The sequence below is a fragment of the Neopelma chrysocephalum genome, unplaced genomic scaffold (assembly GCF_003984885.1).
Source record: "Neopelma chrysocephalum unplaced genomic scaffold, ASM398488v2 Primary Assembly neopelma1_68, whole genome shotgun sequence".
Lineage (NCBI taxonomy): Eukaryota > Metazoa > Chordata > Aves > Passeriformes > Pipridae > Neopelma > Neopelma chrysocephalum.
Window position 1 is genome coordinate 3891046 of NW_020897727.1, and position 22777 is coordinate 3913822.

A 22777-nucleotide genomic window follows, 5' to 3' on the forward strand; every position below is an offset into this window, starting at 1 on the left:
TGTTAGACCTCACTGTGCAATAGGAGTCCCTGACAGCACGCTTCTTCATCTGTGGAGATGAAGCCCTTCTAGTCTAAGCAAACCATAAAAACTTGTCCTTAGTCCAAAGAAACAGTCTTTGCACTGGAACCCAGGCATCCTGGTTATGATTTAAGCACAACTTAAACTCAAGACCAGATCCAACGTGCACCCCTGGTCTCTCCTCGAAGGAAAGAGTCGTACATACACATGCATACCTACAAACCTGTGCATCTGGCAGCCTCACACCTTCCTGAAGACAGCTCTGCAGTACGAAGGTGCAACACAGCTGCATTTTCTGTCAGGAGGATATGCTAATTTTTGCTGTAACAACTGTATATAACCTGTCAATTATTCCCTCCAGTCTCTTGGGTTAACTTTATCTGTGGTTGTGTTTTGAAGTCCCAGATGATTATGTAATAGGTGGAAGATACCTAATAATATAACAGGCCTTTTCTATTTTTTCTGTGGCTGTATTAATGTAATTTCTTAGGTATCATTGTGTCTTTTTCAACGTCAATCCATTGTGAATCACGCAGACACAGCAGTGAAAGAACAGAACCTGCTGCAGCCTGTGAGCAGCAAGAAATTTCAGCTGGATGACTGCATAAGGGGTTTGCAAGACCGCCAGTAATTTTTTATATTCAGAGTTAAATAGAGCAATAAGATGGAATTTAAGCTTTAGTGCAATAGATTGCAGCTCTTCAGTCAATCAAATTATAGTTCAATCAGTTCATTTTAATCACTTCTCTGGAGAGAAGTAAACCCCTATGTAGAAGAATATGCAGCAATTTTATTGATGGAAAGTTTAATTGTTTCATTTTTCCTTACCGTCTGTTACACACTAGACTTTTAATCAGTGGGAACTGAAGTTATAATGAAGTAAAGTCCACTTTCCACAGTTCACAACTAGCTGAAAATAATTGGGTTGAGACTCCCATCCAGACAGTGTAATGCCTCTGGCATTTTCCTGAAAACTACACTTAATTGCTTTGCTGATGTTGTTAAGTGGTCCTGAGGGGGATGAAGTAGTAAAGCTGCCCACATATGCAGGGAAACAATACACAAAAAATGTCTTACAAGGTCCTTAAAGGAGGACCAACTAGTGACTAGAAGACAATATATGGCTATTTTTTCCCCCCTTTTCTATACCACAGAGAACACGCGAGAGAGGCTGATAGAATAAACTGGAAATTCTGTAAACACTAACAGTATTTTTATTTAAGGGCAGTAAGCTTGGGACCAGAAGTACAGAAAACGTCAGGGCAGAGCTCTTGCAATCAAACCTGCAACTTGAGGCTAGCCTGAGTTGCTTGGCAGTTTTATGCTGAACACTGGTTAGCTGCTGCCTGTCTTCAGCACCTTGGCCTGAGGAACAGATGTACTCTTGTCCCCAGGGAGGGAGGACAGCTTGCTCTCTGTGCTCTGAAGTGACAGGATGTGAGCCAGCTATGAGCTGAAAGCCTTGCCCAGGCATCAGTGGGACCAGCATGTGCACCCCGTTAGGCTCTAAATGTAGCCAGAGAAGGAATAACACTTTGGCATTTCTCCTGATTTAGCGCATTCATGGGAAACTCTCCCTGGTTGAATTGTGATTGTTTAAAATGATGAATCAACTGCTAGGCTCAAGGATATTCTGATGTAGAAATATGTTAGTTATTTAATAGAGAAAGATATGTATTTAGGACCCACGAATCAGGTGGTGTCCCTGAACTCAAAATCAGGGTTGGAGCTGGAACTGTTTTGGGGGAATGAGGACTATAGGGTTAACTTAGCTTTTTTAAGTAAGTGGGCTTTTGTTTTTTTTTTCCTTGTTTATTTACGTATACAGGCACAGTAAAGTCTCTCTCTCAACAGCCTGACCTTCCTCAGCTGCTATTTGTGTAAACTTCAGTATGACCTTTGCTTATTTTATTCTTGCTTTCACAGGCTCTGAGCTGAACAATTACGTCCTCACAACTTCTAGAAAGGAACGCAGGCAAAATTGAGGTATTGTGCTCTAAAGCTGAAATCTTAAAAGTTCCCTTAACCCTATATCCGATCCTAGAGGCCCTCCAGAATCTGCAAGTTGGTACCTCAAATCTTGGCCAGCATAGCTCTTCCAGCACCTGCAATGATGCTTTTCCCCCTGAAACACGCTGAAGTCTAGACAATACCTTGACGTGTAACCTCATATTAGGCTGACTATTCCCCACAATATTAATAAGCTTTAACACTTATTTCTCCTATGGTGAAATGGTCACCTCCCACGTGCTGGAACCGCCAACCATATGCCAAGGAGATCAAGCTGTCAGATTTGAGAAGAGCACTGGGAGTAGTGCATTGTGTCCAATTCACTGTGCTTGCCTGCCTCTGGGAGAGCAGCTCAGCAGCAGCAGTGGTTGTGTGCTCTGCTGTTCCTGGGTCCCGTTGCGAGGTGAGTAATCTGGTGTGGAATGGTTTTAGCAAATGCACCAAATGAGGACTGTGTTGTGACAACTGATGGGAGACTCTGCTTGGGTTTTGTACTCTCGGTGGTGCTGAGGGACTGAAGGAACCAGGGCAAACCTACAGTGCAGAGGGCAAAAAACCAACCTGATGTGGCTGGCTGAAACTTGCCACTGTGTTGTCCGGCTGTTTTAGAGGGTTCTCTGCCCTGGCCCTTCTTTTGGAGACAAGGTCGTTGTCCCAGAAGGAGGGGTGTTTCCTGGAGCTGTAATGCAGTCCTGTGCAGCACAGCTGCCAGATGGCCCTTGTTGCCAAGCAGACCTGCTTGCTGGGTCTCACATGCTTTAAAGTCTTACCCTGGGTCTCAAAGGAAACAAGAGGGAGGATGATTTGACACACATTCTCCTGATTTGACATACTGTATGGTTACAACATGGTGTGTCGTCCAGAAGAAATCCAAAATACGTGTTCATGTACAGGCACAAATCTGACTGTTCCCTGATAAACTGTTCATGTGGAAAGATACAATTTGCATGGTTGTCATCAAAGCCAGTGTATGTATTCATTTGCAGAAGCATGTCAGACACCATATGCCAGTAATATGCCTTTGATATGTTGGTGTCTGAATCATTTTTTTAACTGCTGAATGGCATATGTTTAAATGTAAACATCTGTTCTCTGTTTGTACTGTCGGTGTTTTTTATTTCTATATTTTCTTTTGACTAAGAGTTGGATTCAAACCCAGAAAAAATGTGGGATTCATCGTGTTTTTTAAAGAAAGACAGTTTTTTTAGTATTTCAGCATGTGGCCAATGTGTATGTTCTCATAGGTGAGAAGGGTATTTAAAAGAGAATTTTTTCCCTTTCGGTAACCAAAACGAACTCAATTTCCAGGCAAAATAAGAATTTTGACTAGAAGTTTCTTGAAAAAAATTATTGTTTTAGTGTTGGGCAGGTTCTGCGATGTATGGATTTACTGAAAAGCAGCCTAATGTTACACCATGACATTAAATTATTTTTATCCAGAAACTTTTCTGATGCAGTTAAAGAACTTGCAGTGTAATAAATGACTTAATAAAGGAATGAAATAATACATCATGTTTGTTAGGCTATTCATTATACATGGGTGAAACTCAGAACCACCGTCACAACAAAGGGTCTCAAAAGCAGTTATTGCTACTCATCAGTCAGATGAGCCACTGCAGCAGCATTCAGGATGCTACAGCCAGCCTGAAAGGCACGGTTTGGGCAAAAGTAGTGAACGATACCTTACTATGATAGCAACGTAGCAAGGGACTTTATGAACCAGCTGGGGATAGCTGACAAGTCTAGAGATGAGTGTCTAATGCTAAAGTACAGGAGGGGCTTAAGAAACATTGCAAAATGAGCAGCTGTGTTGGACTCATCAGCGTGATGGCAGGAAGAGGCTCCAGAAAGAAGCAACCACAGCAGCACATCATGAAGTTGCAGAGTTACGAGTACTGCTTCAGTAAATGCTTCAGCTGAGGAGAGGAACTTACTCTTGTGAGTGTCCCATGACTGCTGGTTTCTACTTTTGGTAAGAACTCACTCAATTTAGCAACAAATAACAAATGTCAGCTCTTGGTGGACTTGTGCAGCCTGGGCTTCATATTCTGTTTGTATGGTTTGGCTCAGGCCTTTAACAAATAAACAGCCTTTGCATATAACATAGGAAAATCAAATCTGTCTAAATCCTAAAGCTCCATGTCATTGTCACAGAGTCGTAGCATTTCATAGCCACATCTTAAAACAAACCAGATCAAAACAAACCATGAAAAGCTGAGTGCTGTTGGCCACCAGCTAGTTCGTAAAAAATGCCCTGAGTAGCCCAAAGTGCACCTGTGGCCATGGCAAAGCCACTGCCCGGGCAGCGGGACAGCCGGGCAGAGGGGCCTCGGAATCAGTCAGTGCCATCTTGTGGCATTTCAGGATATTAAAAGGCCCCTGAGCTACAGTAATTGCAAATGTCCTCGGAATCCACCACAATTCCAAAAATTGCAATGGTCCAGGACACAAACCCCGGCACGGCTGCGTGCACTTGGCCATAACTGCTGCGGTTGTGCACGGAGCAGCTCAGCACCTGAATGATTAATGAGGCAAACGCCTACCAATTATGGCTCATTGGAGGTGCACAGCGAGCTGCATGTAATTAGAAATCCTGGGAACAGATGGAGAATTTTGCAACATCAAAAGCCTGCTCCTTATTAGCCGTGCCCTGCGCTGGGCAAGTGAAGTGCCGGGTGTGGGCTGCCCTGCTGGGGCAGGGCTGGTCCCCCTGCAGAGAGCAGGGGCAGAGCCATCCCTTGGGGCAGAGCCGGCATCCCTGGGCAGGGACTGGCTGGCTGCTGTCACAGGTCACTCACCTGGGGTTACTGTGCTCCCACCTGCAGCACCAGGGCAAGGCCAAGCTGTGCTTAACCACCCAAACACCCCCAGCATCACCCACCCACCTGTGAGAGCAGCACGAGCTTGCTGCTCAGAGGTGGCTGCTGCTGCTGCATTGCTTGCAGTGTGAAACCTTTTGCTCCAGATCCCTGACAGCCTTAGCCTGGGACACAGCAGCATCAGCTATTACTGACTCAATTAAAAAAAAAAAAAAGAATTCCCAACACCTATCCTCCTCTTCCCACCCATCCAAATAGGTGGGAAGGGCCTAAGCCTTCATGTTGTCATTTTGTATGTATACAAACTGAATAAAAATATAAAGAAATAAACACATAACTTGATACATAATATAACTTGAAACATATATAATATTTACCTACTATATAAAGCAAGTTATATAATACAAACATAAGAAAAAGACCATTAGATAAATAACGTAAGTAATGTAGGAATACACATATAAAAGATAAATATATAAAATATGCATATAAATATATAGCTTATAAAAACAAATAATACAATTGTAATAAATTTATAAACAATAATATATAATGTTATCTATCTATCAAAAAATATGCTCTTTCCTAGTAATGACTGCTGCAATACCAGAAGGGGACACATCAGGTTCCTAGCAGTGTAGCATTTATTGCATAAAAAGGAAGGAAATAATAGCAACTTGAACAAGATTTAAAAGAGAGCTTTAAGGCCCATTCAGTCACCTGGTGGGTCAGTGGATACACCAGGGGCACATTACTACTTTACTGCCTCAAAGGATGCTGAAGGAAGGTGGGCTGACTCTTGTGAGCTTGTAGGTAACACAATGGCTCACTAACAAACACCTTTAGTTCTTCCTTGTCTCATCACCTGCTTTGAGGTGGTACAAGCAACTCAGACATTCCCCCAAAAGGCTTTTTGTGAGTGGTTATGGTCTAGTAACAAAGTTACAGTAATTTCTGATTTGTACATTCTCCAGTTCTCTTTTTTCTTTCAGTGACCCTTAAATTTGTGTAATTTATAATTCTTGGATTAAAACCAGATTTAATTTTTTTAGGGAAAACACATCATTTTTATCAAATCTTCTGAAAAGAGAAACTCTTTTACACTATGTACGTTCCATTCAAGGACTTGAGCCCTGATGTTCATCTAGTATAATTTTAGTAACAGTGGGATTTTCTCAGTTTTCTGTTGTGCTGGGAAGTAGTTTGGTACAGTTGCCAAGTACAGTTGTGTTGACTTGGCTTTAGATTTATTGCAGGGCACTGAATCCTGTTATAATCTCTTTTGTGAGGACAGTAGAAATGCTCTGATCTCAGACTGCCAAAAATTTTAGTATTTACAAGGAGTCAATTAATAATAAATTGAAAATGGATTTGTCCATATCAATTTGATTACAAAGACAAAAAGAAAAGTAGAAGATAAATCCATTGCCCTGAACTATCCCTATGGGTTGTTACACATATGACTACTGGGTTCACTCCAACTTGAATAAGGCAATTCTTAAGTTTTATTTTCCAAAGTAGGCAAACTGAGCTTTTATCTTCAATTAGTGTGAGCTCTGTTATTAAATGCAAAGTAATCTTACAAATAGTTTTAAGCCAATATTATAATTACAACATAATTGATTGCAATTGGTTTTTTTCCTAAGAAAGATGAAAGGAAATAATATTTCTTTCAAGTGTCTCTCATTTTCAACACCTTCTGTTGGCTGAACTCTCTCTGTAAATCTATAATTTGGATAACTATTTCCTCTCTGTCATGCTGGAAATGAAATTTGCTTTTTAGACTAAGATTTGTTTTTTCTCACTCATTTTCTCCCCCAGTAGCAAGCTTTAAGTTTTTTTTTCTGATGGTCTGGAATTTTTTATATTTTTGCATATAAAAGTTCCTGATAAGCCATCTCAGAGGGGATGATACCAGCCTGAATTCTGTCTACTTTCTTCTGGCAAGGTAAGTTTAAGCATTATTTTGTTGCTCATCAGAGGGCCTGATGTAGCTTCAGTTTGACTGGGAAGGGACTTTCTTCTGATGGAGCCATAAAATACCCCCAGCCTCTTTCACCATGTAACTGGGAAATTATGCACCCTGCAATAACCTTGGAAGGAACAGAAGCAGAACATGCTGCAGCTACCATTGAGAGGTAAAATTTGAATCCTGTTCAAGATTCGAAGATCAGAGATATACTAGTGTTTTCAGCACTGCCATTTCATTTTGAAAAGTACAATATAGATGAGAGCTCACATTTCAAGAGTTCAAGGATTTTCATTTCACAGTTTAGGCTCTAGCTTTTGGACAGACCTTGGTTTGTAACATCCCAAATTATAAGGTGGTTAAAAATAACACTTTGGCTTAACTCTCCTAATGTAACATTTCCCCTATTTCTTCTCCTCACAAAAATTCCTGGTTTGCCTATGGGATTCATTATTGCATTATGGCACCATATATTAGACTGGCTTTCCTAGTTAGCCCTTGGAGAGATTGCATTTCTACTTTGTAATGATTTTACCATTGGAAAAGTTCATCTAGAAAGATGCCTAGAAAACAATGAAGCCACTGGGGGAATTCTTCACTTCTTGAAGTATCCATCACTCCTCAGTAGAAGAATTGGAGGGATATGTTGAGCTTGCTACATCCTCCATCAAACTTTTGTTTGATTATTACATTATCAAGTTGCTTGCACTGTGAGAGATTAAAACAGTTGGGTAAGTGCAAAGCACAGAGTTACTGAGCACTTTGATAATAAGTCAGACATCAAACTAGTATTTGAAGTGCAGAACTACTGAGCTTTCCCTTTGTCACATGAGCAGATGTTGCCGGAGGCAAGGAGGAAAGGAGCTGTGCATTCTTTTATAACTTGGCTGCTGAACCTTGCAGTACCTGAAGAACCAGGCACTGTGTGCAGCTCCTGGTTAGATGCTTTTCAAAACTGTCTTCTGCCTAAGGGCTATCAGATGTGCAGCTGAGGCAAACAGATAGATTTTCCCATTGTGCATCTCCGTTGAGGACATGCTGCAGTATGCAGTAAGTAAATGGTTGGGCTGCTTTACATCAGGTGAGAGCTTTATTAATTTAGGAATCTAACAATAGTATTTTTCCCTTTTACTCTACTTTAAGGAGAGTTCTTCCCAGTATGACAGTGGGTTATTAATGAGCAGAGATGAAATATCTCAACTAGGGAGGAAGACTTCCTCCTGGATACATAACCACAGTGCAGGTTAATTCAGCTTGAAAGATCCAACCAGACCTATTTGCCATACACATTTATTCCCAATAACTGTGGCCTGCCTTATGTACATTCTGGCTACCTTTTAAGATGGATGGGAATTAGTCCATAGGGGAATCCTTAAGTCTGGTGACTTTCCTATCCCACTACCTGGATATCCATTTATTCTGAAGAATCCAAGAAACATCCAGTAAGTAACTCCCCAGGCCCAATGAACCAGCTCAGGACCCTGAGTCTCTAGGTAATTACACTCGTGCCTCTCACTGTTCAAGTAAAGAAGTGCTTCACTCTCTTATTTGTAACAAACATTAAGTAAACCTACAAGGAAATATCAACAGATGTAATACAGGACACCAGGGGTTTCAATGACCATCAGCAGAACTGCATCCATCTCCCTCAAACAAAATAAGCTGTACAACATTCCCTACTGATTTTCTTGCTGCAAATGCATTGCATATACCTCACTGGTATATTTGTAAATACTTCCACTCCTATTGCACATATCTCCTTATGATGGAGTGTCCAAAATACCGTGCTGGAAAATTGTTTCTGTGTACCTTACAGAGCTATGAAAGTTTGAACTGATGGAATACTGGGAGCACCAATATTCACTCACATAGCTGCAACAATCCCGTATTATCGAGATCCTGTGTGCCACTGAAAGAGCAGACTGAGGCTGGCACTCTCAAAGGAATATGGGTTTTGGAGGGTGAACTAATGCAAGTGCCACGGTTACAAAAGTGAGAGAGTTTATTTAGGAAAATTCATTTGAGAACAGAACACAAGACTAACAATACAACGAGGTGCAACTCAGAGAAAGAACCCTTCTGTAAGGAATGTGGACCAAAATACTATTTTCTACTTCACAACTGTCCATAGTCTCTTTCTAAGCACACTTGTCTATGTCTACTTCCAAAATACTGTTCTATCTTAACATTTTTTGTTTACAAATAAATAAATACTAGACATTGGAATTGTACATAAAATTATTTTTCCCTAGGCATGTTCATGGTCATGCCTTTCCACATTATGTGTAATCATTAGTGACACCACAGTCAACTATTAATGAAACCTCACAGAAAGCCCAGCTAGATAGGGAGAAACATGAAAATCTCAAGAAACAAGAATCTGACTTCCAAACAGAATACCTTCCTAAGACCAAAACTCATTAGGGAAGTCCTACAGGCAAACATCCTCTCATTATTTATTGTCATGGTTTACTGAAGATTCCTCAGTGTAATTCACAATTGGCTTTTAAATAAATCTCTCTGTATGGTAAATGTGATATTCTTGCATCTAAGGAGCAGTGTTAGCTGAAAACTAAGTAAGGCCAAGATTTCACATTTGAGGGACTCATAAAAGGCTTAGAGCCTGACAGTAATGCTATAAGAGGCAAAAATATGACTGACAACATATGGCTGAAAAGTAAGGTTGCAGTGGCTGTACAACATAATTACAAAACAGCAAGACTGCAAAGCAAAAGCAATTAGCTAACAAGTGTTGGTTATGAAGAATTATTTACAGTGAGGAACTTCTCTATAGGGCAAGGATGGTGCTGTGTTTACGATTAACATTTAAGTCATGAAGGCCTTGGATTTAAGGCTTTGCTTCCCATCCTTCATCTTGGCTTTTAGAGGCTCAGGTGGGCCTAGGCTCTCAAATGTTTTGAGGCACTCTGATAACCTGGAGGATTTGGTCTAAGCCTTCGAGAGTTCAGCTGCTCATCTGGAAATTAGGGGTACCAAAGCTTTTCTTTCTCATAGGGGTACTTTGAATGGGAGGGTGCTAAAGACTGGGAATTTTCATCAAATAGTTTTGCTATGGATCTTTTCAAAGGGATGAAGGTCTGATAGATTTTCCTTACAAATCTTATCATATGAAAGGGTTAACTGATGTTTATGCCTGAGTTGAAAAATGCATGACCATGACTTCCATTTTGGACCACACTAAAACTGCTGAGACCTCTTAAAGAATGCCTCAGAAATTTCCATCTCTAATCAGAACGGGGTGAAGTTCCCTTCAAGGAGAAAATCCTCTGGTGTGATCTGTTTTTCTGCTGTAGTTAAATATTCTTGGGCTGATTCAGCATCTGGGCTGATGAGCTGGCCCCTGGAAGCACTTGCCTTGGTTGCTCTTGAGGAGGCTGGAGGGGCAGCACAACGGAAAGTTTCTCTCCTCGCCAGAGGACACGCACAGGCCAGTGCTTGCCAGGGCACTGTCTCCTGACTCCCTCACTTGGCTCAGTGCACTGCCCATAAAAGATTCATTCTCTAAAATTTCATCTTTATCACTTTGCATAACAATGTTTCTCTACTAAGGTAATACTATAGTCAAACAAATGTAAAGCTGATGAGGATAAAGAGTAAAATAACTGGAAAGGGCTTTGTACTGAAAGGGGATATTAACACAAACATATGGCTTTTTTTAGTGCACCTATTATAAAGTCATGCCTACTCTTTGCTGAATGCATACCTATGAGACTGTGTGTGTGCAATAAAACCCTTAGTTTATTAAGCATTTTTTTTTCTATTCTGCTATGTCAGTCTAAATTCACTTTGAAGGCAGGAATGATGGAATTGTTCAATATATTGTGTGCGGAAGGTTATGACCTCTGCAATCAGCCTCTGAAACACCACTGTCTTCTTACTTCTGGGGCAGCTGAAATGAATTATAAGGTACCCTCATAAAACATTTTACTAAAGCTGAAGCCTCTGAATATGCAGAACTTGAGCATTTTTGTATCCTTTCTAATTTCCAAAATATTTACAATTCGTATAGGATTTTAAAAAATAAAATTTAACTTACTATTTTTACTGAATGTCTTGTTTCTAAACAAGATCTCAATCCTGCAACAGCTCAAACGGGTGAATGGCCTTGTGCTTGTAAAAAAAATGTGCCACTGATTTCTCCATCCATTTGTGTACATGTTTTGCAGGAGACAGATGTGTCTTCCTGCTGCATGATATAATGGCAACTCTGAGTGCTGGACCATGCTATGGAAGACAAGTGTCTGCACTGAGGCACACTCCTAACCCCAGGGGAGGAAGGCTTTTGGTTCAAAAAGGGCAGAGAAGGAATACCCTCATGAAAATCTGAGACCACAAATACCTTGCCCTGCACATAATGATCCTCTCTTTGGTGGAAGACTGACCCAGCCAAGTTGGAACACATCGTGTAAAGTTGTCATCGCTCCTCTGCATTTCCACACTTATTAAACCTGCTTTCTTCATTCTCTGTAACATAATGCAACTAGAAATATATCAGCCACAACAGCAATCTTTTCCTCTCATCAGCTCTATGGCAGCAGCTCTGCCTCCAGTCTGTGCTGTTACTAGCAGGGTAGCTCCAAGTAATCGTTTGTTTTCAATGCACAACAAAGGCCTATACGGCATCAGGGGGCCCATGAAGTGGTTGAAGTTTATCATTGGTGGCCTTTATTCTGTAAAGCATTTAAGCACCACAGTTTTACTAAAGGTGCTGTGAATATTCACTCAGTGCCCATGGGTGAACATGGTTCACCAGACTCCGGTGTTAACACCACAGCTCTACCTTGCTTATGGAACTTGAAAACTTTTCCATCAGTTTCCTGTCTGAACAGATGTAACTTATATAATGCTTTTTAAAACAAACAAACAAACAACAAAAGATATATTCATATCTTGAAGGTACAGGGCCTTGAGGAAAATGCGTTAACATGGTGAAAGGCCAAGCTTAACCACTCAGTGCTCCAGAAAGAGAACGCTGTTATTCTCCAGGAAGAGAATTGTGAAAAAACAGGCTGTCCCGCACACAAAATGTTCTCTTTATTCTCTACATGAATGAGTTTGTATCTGCTGATAACCCACTTCTTTCCAAGGGCTTCAGGTTTAGGATTCCCTTTGATGCTAGACTCACTGCTAGGAATAGTAAACCACTCTAACTTTGATGGAGATACAATTATTCCCTATAGTCAGCTATTCCATTGTTTCCTCTAAAGCTTTTATTTATGCCACCATTTCACTTTGGGTAGGTTTCCCCCTTCAACCTTTCTGATTTAAATCATACCAGTAAAAAAAGTTACAAATCAGATAGCCCAAGAGGCATGCAATATTTTCATATAAAATATAGATAAATTTGTGCTTTTCTGTAACATATGTAACTAAAATTGTATCAAGGATTGCAACCACCATCTTTTTCTTTCGTCAACCCTCTTGCAGCAGCTCTGCTTCCCGTCTGTGCTGTCACTACCAGGGTAGCTGTGGTAGCAGCCTCCGACAGAGTCCTGGGATCACAGAAACCACCTGGCCCAGGGCTAGAGATGTCTTGGTCTGAACACATGTTGGTGCCAACACTTCTGAAGGTTTCAGCCTGTCTGGAGCACTGGAGTGTTACATCAGGCAGCTCAGCCTAGTAATGGTAACCTAAGCTACCAGCAGCAGGGAGGCATTTGTGCTGTGCTTTGCTTAGAGGAGCGTTCAGAGCCTGTGACACTGTCTGACACTGACTGATTAAGGCACAGGTACTGTGGTGCTGTCAGGAAAGAAGAAAGAGGACTTGCGATGCTATTGTTGCTCATGGATCTCCAGCAGAGCAGCAGCCAGACACCAGTGCACAGCAGCCTCGTGCTCTACCACCTTTTCTGAGAATTACTGCCTAGTCAACCCTAAAGCGATTAAGAACACACCATGTTTTTAACACAGCCTGTTCCTCCACACAGACTGCACAGACTGTATATCATAGGTGATCAAACCCTTAAGACTGGGGAGGGAATTGTGACAGGAGGAGAAGAAGGAGATGTGACAAGGACAAAAATATGAACTCTATAATGAGTCTTATCAGGAAACCATTAGGAAGGCTGCTGGTACACCAAACAAGACCAGGTCCTAACGGAGAGAAACAGAGCTACCTAGTTATGCTGCAGATACAAACTAATCCTCCTTTTCTCCATTGCTTTTACTCGCCATCTTTAAAAACCACACATTCAAATTTCTTCCTGAATGCAATTTTCTGGGTATCCCCAAAGTTCACACTACACTACTAGTGGGAATGGTGAGAAGGATTGCTTAGCCAGGCAGCCTAGGATGTGGGACTAAAATTTTAGTTTTATTTAGTTTAATTTGTAGGGCTTTCCCGGTAAAAAAATGCAGGGGTTTCCTATGTACCTTTTCATCTCATCTTTGCAAGTGATGAAATAATCATTTCCCTTCTCTCTGAGGGTGATGCTGAAGCCCTCAGAAAGAGTAACATATGTGGTGTCCAGGCTTGGGGACACTCTTTAGCTCAGACTTACATCTTTGGCCTTCTGGAGTCACCTCTCCTCCTTACAGCCTATGCAGGCAGGAAGGCAAGCAGGAAAATAGAAAATCTCATCTATCTTGAGAAATCTGAGATCTCTGCGGACCTGAGATGCTCTTTCTCCTTTGTGTGCCAAACTAGATGTGTTTCTGTCGCCTGTGTGGTGCCAGGATTGTCCTTGTCCTCCACGAAGCAGAGGCCAGGGAAAACTGGAAAGATTCTAATCTTCCTTCCACTGGGGAGGAGGCAATTGTGCTTCCAGGAGCCTTCTCTTATCACAACTGGGCAGTTTTAATCTCAGCTTTCTTAATAAATATTTAGTGGGCAATTGATATGTTCCCTTCTGCTCTATCTAAGAGAGCTGATTATTGCTAGGGTCAGGTGGTTACATGAGCTACATGTAGCAGTAGGAAATAAGTACAAACCTCATCTCCTCAGCTTTAATTACAATATCAGTGCTATCAAATTCCATGTGGATACACCTCCCTCATCAGCTCCAAACAATTTCAGATGTGTGTACTAACAGGATCCACAACATCTTTAACTCATGATCTTCTGTCATTACAATATAATTACTCTAATGCATCTTTACTGTGCAACGCCAGCCAAAACTAACAATCATTGAGCATACAGTCTAATGGCAGAATAGAGATGTTAATGTAAGCTTTCAGCTTACAGGGACTTGCAGCATTTCTTCCAGTCCCATTATTCAACATTTGTGGGCAACCTCACTCCTACTTGCTTCCCTTCCTTCTCTATAGTTATTTTATGAAACAATTATGTTATTCTAGCACTGAGAAGCCCCAGGTGGCACTGAAATCCCAGGGGGAGTCTGACGTAAGAGTCAATAAAGTGGCAATAAATTGTCTCACCTTGGATAGCTCTGTGGATATAGAAGAGGAATAGATGAAGGTCAGTCACAGAAGAACAACCGTATTTTACACCTTGCTGAGCTATGGGTGAGGATCTGGGCCTTGTGTAGATGTTGGAAAGAGGTTAGGAGCAATTTGACAGAAAATGCAGTACTGGCTAATTAAGTTAGCAAATATCCCTCGATTAAGTGCTGGTAGAGGTCAGATACAAAAGTCAGTTAGAGAGAACAGTGTAAGCTTCAAAGGGTCTTTGTGGCAAAAAGGTAAAGAATGAGCCAGTGGCATAACCTGTCAAATGACAAGCCATGAAGATAATTTTAGCCTTTCATTTCTACCACTGTAGAAAGCGAAGAACAAAGTACACATTTTGAAGAGAGAAAATGGGATGAATATTTGAAACTACGTAAGGATTTTTAAATGAGAATAAGCTGCAGACATCTCTCTCATTGCACTATGCAATGTATTCTTGTGCCTTTGCAGAGATTTACAAAACTCTCTCAGTATATCAATTTCATCAGTCTTTTTACTATTCTAAAATGGCAATCACTTTAAACTGCATAATAGCATCTGTATTTGATTCATGTGGCTTTCTATGTGACAACAGTCACTATGATTAAAACATACATTATCAAGACTTGAAAAAGACAGTTAAACTGGAATGGCATTACATTGTCACCTATCCAAATTGTAATTGGTGTTTAATTGTAGCTCTGCAAGCAAACATAGAAAGACAACAAAGAAACCTCTGGTTTGATTGAAAGCAATTAAGAGAGGAAAACCCAAGAGAGATAATATATGAAGTTTCAAGGAAGAAGCATTCCTTCCCTGAAATGCAAAGGCCCTTCTTGAGTCTGGGAGAGGTAAAGCATGGGAATAGTGCAGCTGTTTCTGGGAACTTATCTTTGGAATGGAAATGCAAATTAAGAGCTGCCAAGCTGATTTTTATCTCCGTGTATCACCCATCATATTTATACTGTATATGTTTGCTGATGTTCTGTATTATCCCAGTTAACTCTGTTGTTTGCATATTAACTCTTTTGTGTCCCAGATGCTCATACAAGGATCATAAATATTTTGTGAAAGGTATAACCATCACTTTCAACAGTATAAACTGTTGTTTCCTCAAACAGCTTTCCCTCTGTTCTTGGAGAAGGCTCAAAGAATCCCTGAAGAACTACTTCAGAATGAGAGTTTTTCAGCATCAGCTCACAGGGATATGGAGGAAGCAGTTCCTGAGACAAAGTACTTCCACAACAGTCACTTTGCATCTATACCCAGTGAGTTTACCTTTAAGGGTAAACTGATCCCAACCTGATTCCAGACATGGGGAGATGGAGGGTAATGCAGTTTCAAGAATGCCAGAAGGTAGCACGTAGTTCTGCGGGCTTGAATCCACACTTTGGCTCTCTACTAGGGGTACACCCATGAGAATAAGGGTAATATATGCAGTTCACACGTGGAGTATGCAGACTTCATACCTGGAACTGGACAGAGATTTCGAGAACGGACAGGGCTTGTGGTTTCACAGGGCATCATCTCTAATTACCAGGAAGGTTCCCTGGTTCTGTTCCAGAATGGAAAAGGAAAATATTTTTGTCTACTTTAACTTCACACTGGCACTGCCAGATGATTCATAGGCTCTGGAGAACACAGACATTACCAGCTCAGCACATTTGTACACCAATCACCATTTGTCATATGTGAGTACTTCCCACAGTCCTAAAAAGGGATTTGTTTTGTGTATTATTTGCAGAAAATGTAACAAACTCCACACTGAACAGCAAAATAAAAACAGCACTTGATTATTTTATTGAATATTTGCCTATTTACTTGCCAAAACTTCACTTTAGGATTTTTTTTATACTGTCTAATAAAAGGACCCCCAGAGCTGTCTTCTCTGTGGAGAAAAGCTGTCAACATCCAGTATAATTTTCTGCATATTGAGTGAAGTACTTGAAAGTCCCAGATCCATTTTAATACGTGAGCTGCTCTCCCATTTGTATGCAGCTGGAGAGAGTAGTTTTATCCTCATTTAAAAAAGCCATATGATGGATTTCTTTCTTTAAACAAATACTGTCTCAAACTTTTCTTTTTTGGCTCTCTTTCCCCCAGCATACACCTTTCCTCTCTTGTTAGGCACCACTGAGCTGAAATCACTGCATAGTGCTGACATCTCACTCGTTATACATAAAACAATGCCAGCACCATTTCTTTTGTGATGTCTCTGTGCATGATCTGCTGGAATAATTACCAGATTAACTGTTTATTAATATAATTTTTTGCAAAGCAGTGAGGAAATTCCATTGCACTGCCTTGAATAAGGCCTTCACTGTCATTTTCTGAATTTTTGTGATTCTGGGAACTGACAGCTTCTAATCCCAGCCAAAGCTTTTTCCAGTCCTGGTCCTGCAAATACTTTGCCACAAAGGGGTGGACCTACAAGAGTCAGAAGACTAATGTTAAATACTCAGTATTCTTTCCTATGTGAGTACCAGATTCATTTGCATTCTCAGGTGCTTCAAGCAAGGTGTGCCCTGGTACAAGCACCTGCTTTTGCTGTCATTGTACCTGGACTACATGAAGGGACACAAGGAGGGACCCGCAGCATTGGCCACCCTTGCTTTTCTGCATACACACACGGACGCTACCTGTCTCTGGATTTCTAATAACATTTACTCACCACTGATTGCTGGTGACTTGTTACAGTGCTTGAATATCTGTTAAATGTGTGTTTTGAGAGCTGTAATTATTCTTATTTACCACACCAAATGCAAACTCTATCCTAATTAGGTGCATTTCAGAGGCTGTTTATCTGAAGTGCTGTTAGCTCTCCTCCATCTTGGCCCAGGACAGGAGAGCATTCAATGCAAATGTAGTGACATTCCATTGCACCAGTCAGCTGTGCTCAGTCCTTCCACAGCTATTAACTCTGATGCAATGAAATGTTGTTGTTATGGGTTGCAGGGAGCATGTTTAACATCCACAGCTATTTTTAATGATTCTGTCAAGAGGAAAGATTACAGCTGTGAAGGCATAGGGAGATTTTGTGCACCAGTCACAAAGCTTTGAACTCTGCACACACCACGACTGAACACACTGAACATACATTTCAACACATCCTGACACTAAAAAAGTCATGGTTAAGAAACAGGATATCTGAAGGTTATAGAACATTTAATGGCTCTGGTGTAAACAATACGCTACCAAGACATGAGTGCCAAACGTTATCAACCTCCCAGACTGGAAATGCCACATCTCACAGGCTGAGAATGACTCACTCAAACAACCTTAGATGGCAAACCCCCAAGCACACAACTTTGGAGTAATGCTAGTAACTCAGTGGGAAGCACTTGATCCAAGAAGAGAGCACTGAGTAATTCCCCAGAGAGTGCTTGCAGATGCTTTCACCTAAATTCAAGATCTCTGCTCCACATTTCTGTTTTGAATGAGAATAAAACAGAGGATTGTCACATTTTCCAATGACATTACTGAAAAGTTTCTGCCTATTTGCATTTGGGAGAACATTATTCAGATGGACACAACACATTCTGGATGACATGCGAGAATTAACTTTGGCCAAATTAACTTGCCAAATTCCATCCTGGTAGATAATTTTCTGTGTATTTAAATCCACCTCACAACATTGACAGAGCACTTTTTAGCTCACATTCTGTCTTCCAGCTCTTGTATTGTTAAATATTATCTGCATTTCATCTTCTGTGTAGCTGCTTTTCCCCGAGTTCAGTGCTACGTTAGAGTGTGGTATCTGTATATATGTGAATGGGAGCTCTGGGGTCTTTAAAATCACTTGTGTTACTGCAAAAACATCAGTGCTACATGACGCATTATTTTTAGTACCAGACAAATTTTTGCAGAGCAAGGTGCAATCCCACACATAATGAGATTAGTCTGTATGTCAAATTATTTTATGCCATTATGGGGCATGACTACATTACAGAGTAGCTGTTGTATTTTTTTATCTCTTCAAGAACATTTATTACTACAGTGAGGATCCTGCATTGACTCCAATGAAGACCCAGGCCCCTATTGTGCTAGACACTATAGCAACAGACAGTAAAAGGCAGTCCTTGTAACTAAAGACCTTCATTGCCAGAGATTTATCTTCTATTCTTCAGTTTATAACAGTTGCAAAACAATTTGAATGAAGAATAAGAATTGCAATGAATTGTCTGTGGGATGAATTCATATGTAGGTGGGAAACCCCGAGCCAGTTAAAAAAATCAAGGGGTGTAATCCTGAACCAAGTGAAGTAACATGAGAACTCCTACTGACTCCAATGGGAGCCAGGATTTCCCCTCTCTGCTCCCATTTCACCAGGTGCATGTCTGCATAGCACAGTGCGGTGTTACACAGTGGTATCTCCAAATCCCTTGCTACCAAAAGCAGAATTGCAGTGTGGACATATTGTTCCTGTCAGCGTGAGGAGCCCAAACACAGCTGTGCTGTTGCTGTGCAATGGCTCCAGTGCTCAGCACCACCTGCTCCCTGGTGACACTGTGTGTCACTGCCCAGGGCCATCTACACACAGCCACAGCGCTGCTGCAGCTGTGGGGGTTTCTACAGAGCTGTCTAGGAACCAGTTACAGGTAGTGGGCTCCCAAACTGCCTGGATTCACTAGTCTGTCACGAAATTGTTGACCTACCACTGATAGTCAGCAGAACAATCAATTATGGTCTACAATACTTCGTGGTCTCCGGTGCAGGGGCTATTTAGATGACAGTGAACTTCTTAACATACTGCGTTTCTTGCCACAAATCCTTTCTCTAAGGGATACAGACTAAAAATATTCCTGAGGTACAGCTCATAAACAGACACATCCCCTGTTCAGATCTTGCTGATGCTCTGTGTTATTATTTGCTTAAATTGCATTGCTCTCCAGCCCTAACAGGAGACCCAGGTAACTTAATTTTTGTGTTTTGTGACTGATGCAATGCACATTAAAGCAGAGATAATCATGACTTCAGAGATGCAGGTCTCTTTTCTGAATATTCTGACTATGAATGTAATATAATAGAGGTTTGAGTGACGCTCATTTTGCACCCCTGAGTTTATCATAAGATTAACAGTCTTTATTATTTTGCAAAACAGGCAGTAGCACCTCATCAAGGGTATAATCACTTCAGTCAAGAAACAAACAACCTTTTACTTAATGTGCTAAAAATACAGTTGAGAAACCTTCGATCTCAAGCCGTGTGATAAAATAGACTGTGTTGACTGAGCAGATCAGCAGCTGCTGCTGTTCAGGCTCCTTCACCCTAACAATGCTTGCCTTTTTCTCTCCCCACCAAATTTAGAGATGATGTCAGTGTAGCCAACCCCAGGAGTTCAAAAATCAGAAGGCAAACCAAAATAGAATCACAGGATTGATATCAAAGCCATGGAAGTTATTGAAACCGAAGCGTATGATTTGGGGGGTCAGCCTTTAGATTTTTTAATTCATAGGAGACAGTCTTCTCCCTTCCAGTTGTCTGCTCAGTTCTCCTGGCTGTCTGATATGCCCTATTTCAGAGTGAGAGACAACACAGGACAATGGGAAACACAAAGGATTGGGAATCTATTTAAAGTATATATAAAGCTCAATTCTCCACCATATGTAAAGCCTTAATCCTGCAAATACTTTCTCTGAATGCTCAGCTTCATTCACACAAGCAGCCCCACGGAAACCTGTGGGGGTCCTCTTGTACCTGAAGTTTGTCACTTATATAAGTTACTATTGCACGTCAGAAATGTTGGCCTATGTCACAATATTAAGAGTTAGCTAAGAACGAAGAGATCTGTTGCTCAGTTTTCTCTATGATCTTGGCAAGTCCTGATTCATTCTATATCCTAGCTTCCTGCTCTTTAAAAAAGGGAGTAAAATTTATCTCTACAAGGTACTTGGAAGCCTCCAGACAAAAGATAATAAAATTCAGAAAATTAATACATTTTCTTTTTCTGATGTAAATTGATTTCTAGCTAACACAGCTGGAAAGAATGCTTAAGAATCAGTGAAAATTATTTCATAATTAAATCTCCTAATAAGACCAAACCCTTAGAACCCTTAATGCACCATGAATCAAGTCTGACTGAGCAGCCAAGAGAAGCAGAGGACTTATTCTTCTCAGTGCTGAGAAGACACAGTTCTCGTTTCACAAACTAGACCTTTTGCAGACCCTCTTCTGAAAAGAGCAGTTCCTGGGAGTCAGGAGTAAACTCATACAGGAGTTTATCAAGATGCAAACATTTAGTTACATTTTTCCTACACAAAATATCAGATTCCTCTGAATTTTAAATTAAATTTAATTGATCCTATTTTTAAATTTAGTCTGAATGTAAAGTCCAATTTTTTGATGCAGCAGGAACATGTTAAGATGAAACGGTTTGTTAGAAAAGTACTCACTTAAAATAACTGAAGGCTTTCATCTTTTATTAAACATTTGAAATTACTAAAAGATACTACCTTAGAATGGTTTAATTTAAAGAGGCAAACTGATGCATTTTATTAATTAGACCATTAAAAAACTCATTTATGTGTAAATAAGTCTAGGTCATTAAATCTTAATGTACATTGTCAAAGTGAAACTTCAATCTTCAAACTTTCGAGTTATGTTAATTCATGGCCCTAAAAATTAATTAAAAATAGAATTACCATCAAAGAACTTACTTCCTCCCTCCTGTTTTTAAAGAGAAATTATGTATTTGTAGCAATAAAAAGTGTTATTTCTGCTCAGTTCTCCGTTCACGCATTCTCTTTGTCTGTAAGACTTTGTTTAAACTTGGATGTACAACATCTATATTTTGATATCAGTAATGTATTTGAATATTTTTAAAGCATAACAAAAGATAGCTAGCAGTGATGTTGTCCCTAATTTTCATGATAGCAAGAAGAGGCTATTTCAGTGAAATCACATAATTTGAATTAATGGCATAATGAGTCAAAATATATAACGAATAATGAGTCAAAAATATGATTGGGCATAGCTGAAAAAGTAGGGCTAAAAGGTTGTCTCCTGTTCAACTTTGTGATTATTGCAGTCATAAAGTCATATTCTCAATTGCCCATAGCTTTACAAAACAGAAAGTATTTAGAATGAAAGTCTCTAGGAAATTTCTGAGATTCTCAGGCTGATTTTAGAAAATTTCAGGAAAAAAATGTAGAAAAATTTCCAAGCTCAGCCACTTCCAGGAACAGAGTAAAAGCTATCTCATTTGATTACAGAGAGATAAAAGGGTTTCTAGGGACACAAACTGGGAGAAGTTGTTGCAAAGATGCTGAAGACCGAATTGAGAGAAACTGGAAATGGGCAGTAGAGTGCAGGAGAAACTCAGGGCAGGCGGTCAAGTAGATACTGCAAGAGAAGCCCATGGATCCTGCACAAGTGAAAGGAATGAGACTGGATTGAGGACAGAGGAGAGCAGGGGAGGTAATGGGGGAATGGAAATGACACTGAAAAAGACCGTGGAGAACAGGAGAGAGGGACTCAAGTGCAGCAGCTTGGGTAAAATGGCCTGTGCCCACTCCAGTCTTAAGAACAAATCCCAAGGATGCCAGAATCTCAACACACATGTGAAAACAAGAAGTAATTATCATGTACTTCCATACATATAGGTCACAGATCAAAAATGGTCCACATTATAATAACTGGTGAAGATTGCTTTTCCTTTTTATACCCTTTAATGAACAGTTAAAATTCCTTTCTTTTCCAGGTGCCTAAAATCAAGAGGATGCAGAAATGACAGTTTTGTGCAGTACTAACCAGACTTGCAATGCTGACACAACACATAGGGAGAAAAAGAAAGAAAGAACAGTGAAAATTGTGTGAAGGCTCTAAGGATAAGGGATGCTTTTAAGGTAGAAGCAGTGATACAAGTGATACAAGTGACGTATTATGAGTAACTCCCATTGGCAGGAATGCTGTCCAGCATTTGCAGGGACATTCTCTGCATCCAATACTAGACTATATTTTCTTCCTTACTTAGTGACAGGTTGGGCATATAAAATTCAGGTGCTTTAAAAATACAAAAATACTTGAATTGTTTTGAGTCTTCCTAATTCACTTGAGCATGCTACACTAACAAAGGACCCTCTATGGCCTTATATTCGTACTGAATGCTTGTTTTGTAGATAACAAGAGTAGATGAGTGACAAGAATCTTTTCATTGAAGCACTGCATTAAATATGGTTGTTCCTGTACAGATACAAAGCATGTAAATTGTTCATTATTATATATGAAGCCATATTACGGTTACATAGGAGAAGGGATTGCTCCCATTGTGCACATTCTTTGGAACTGTGTGCCACATGCACAATCAAGCATGACACAAGAAAATTCATCAAAGAATATTTAAATATACCTTACGGAGCCACTAAATTTTCTGATGGTTTTACAGAAGAAAAACTAATTGCATTTGCACAGTATAAATGTTTTATAAGGGTTAAGTCCATCAATGGTTTTACTTTCTTCTTTGGTAAACACTTAGTCTAATTAAAGAAATGGATAACAAAATTCAGAAGAAATGAACAAAATTCAGAAACTGTTTAAATACATAAAAATTTCT

The 22777-nt window shown here is 40.2% G+C and overlaps 2 long non-coding RNA genes across 2 annotated transcripts in view; one reads left to right on the forward strand and one right to left on the reverse strand.

Moving 5' to 3' along the window:
• Positions 1–22777, reverse strand: part of LOC113968414 — a 94042-nt gene that overhangs the window by 23794 nt on the left and 47471 nt on the right. The window lies entirely within an intron of this gene.
• The window catches only part of LOC113968413, a 36220-nt gene that overhangs the window by 9067 nt on the left and 4376 nt on the right, over positions 1–22777 (forward strand). Inside the window, exons 3-6 of the long non-coding RNA XR_003534498.1 lie at positions 1948–2434; positions 6734–6798; positions 11007–15494; positions 21926–22070. This is a non-coding gene — a long non-coding RNA (uncharacterized LOC113968413). The remainder of the gene's footprint in view (positions 1–1947; positions 2435–6733; positions 6799–11006; positions 15495–21925; positions 22071–22777) is intronic.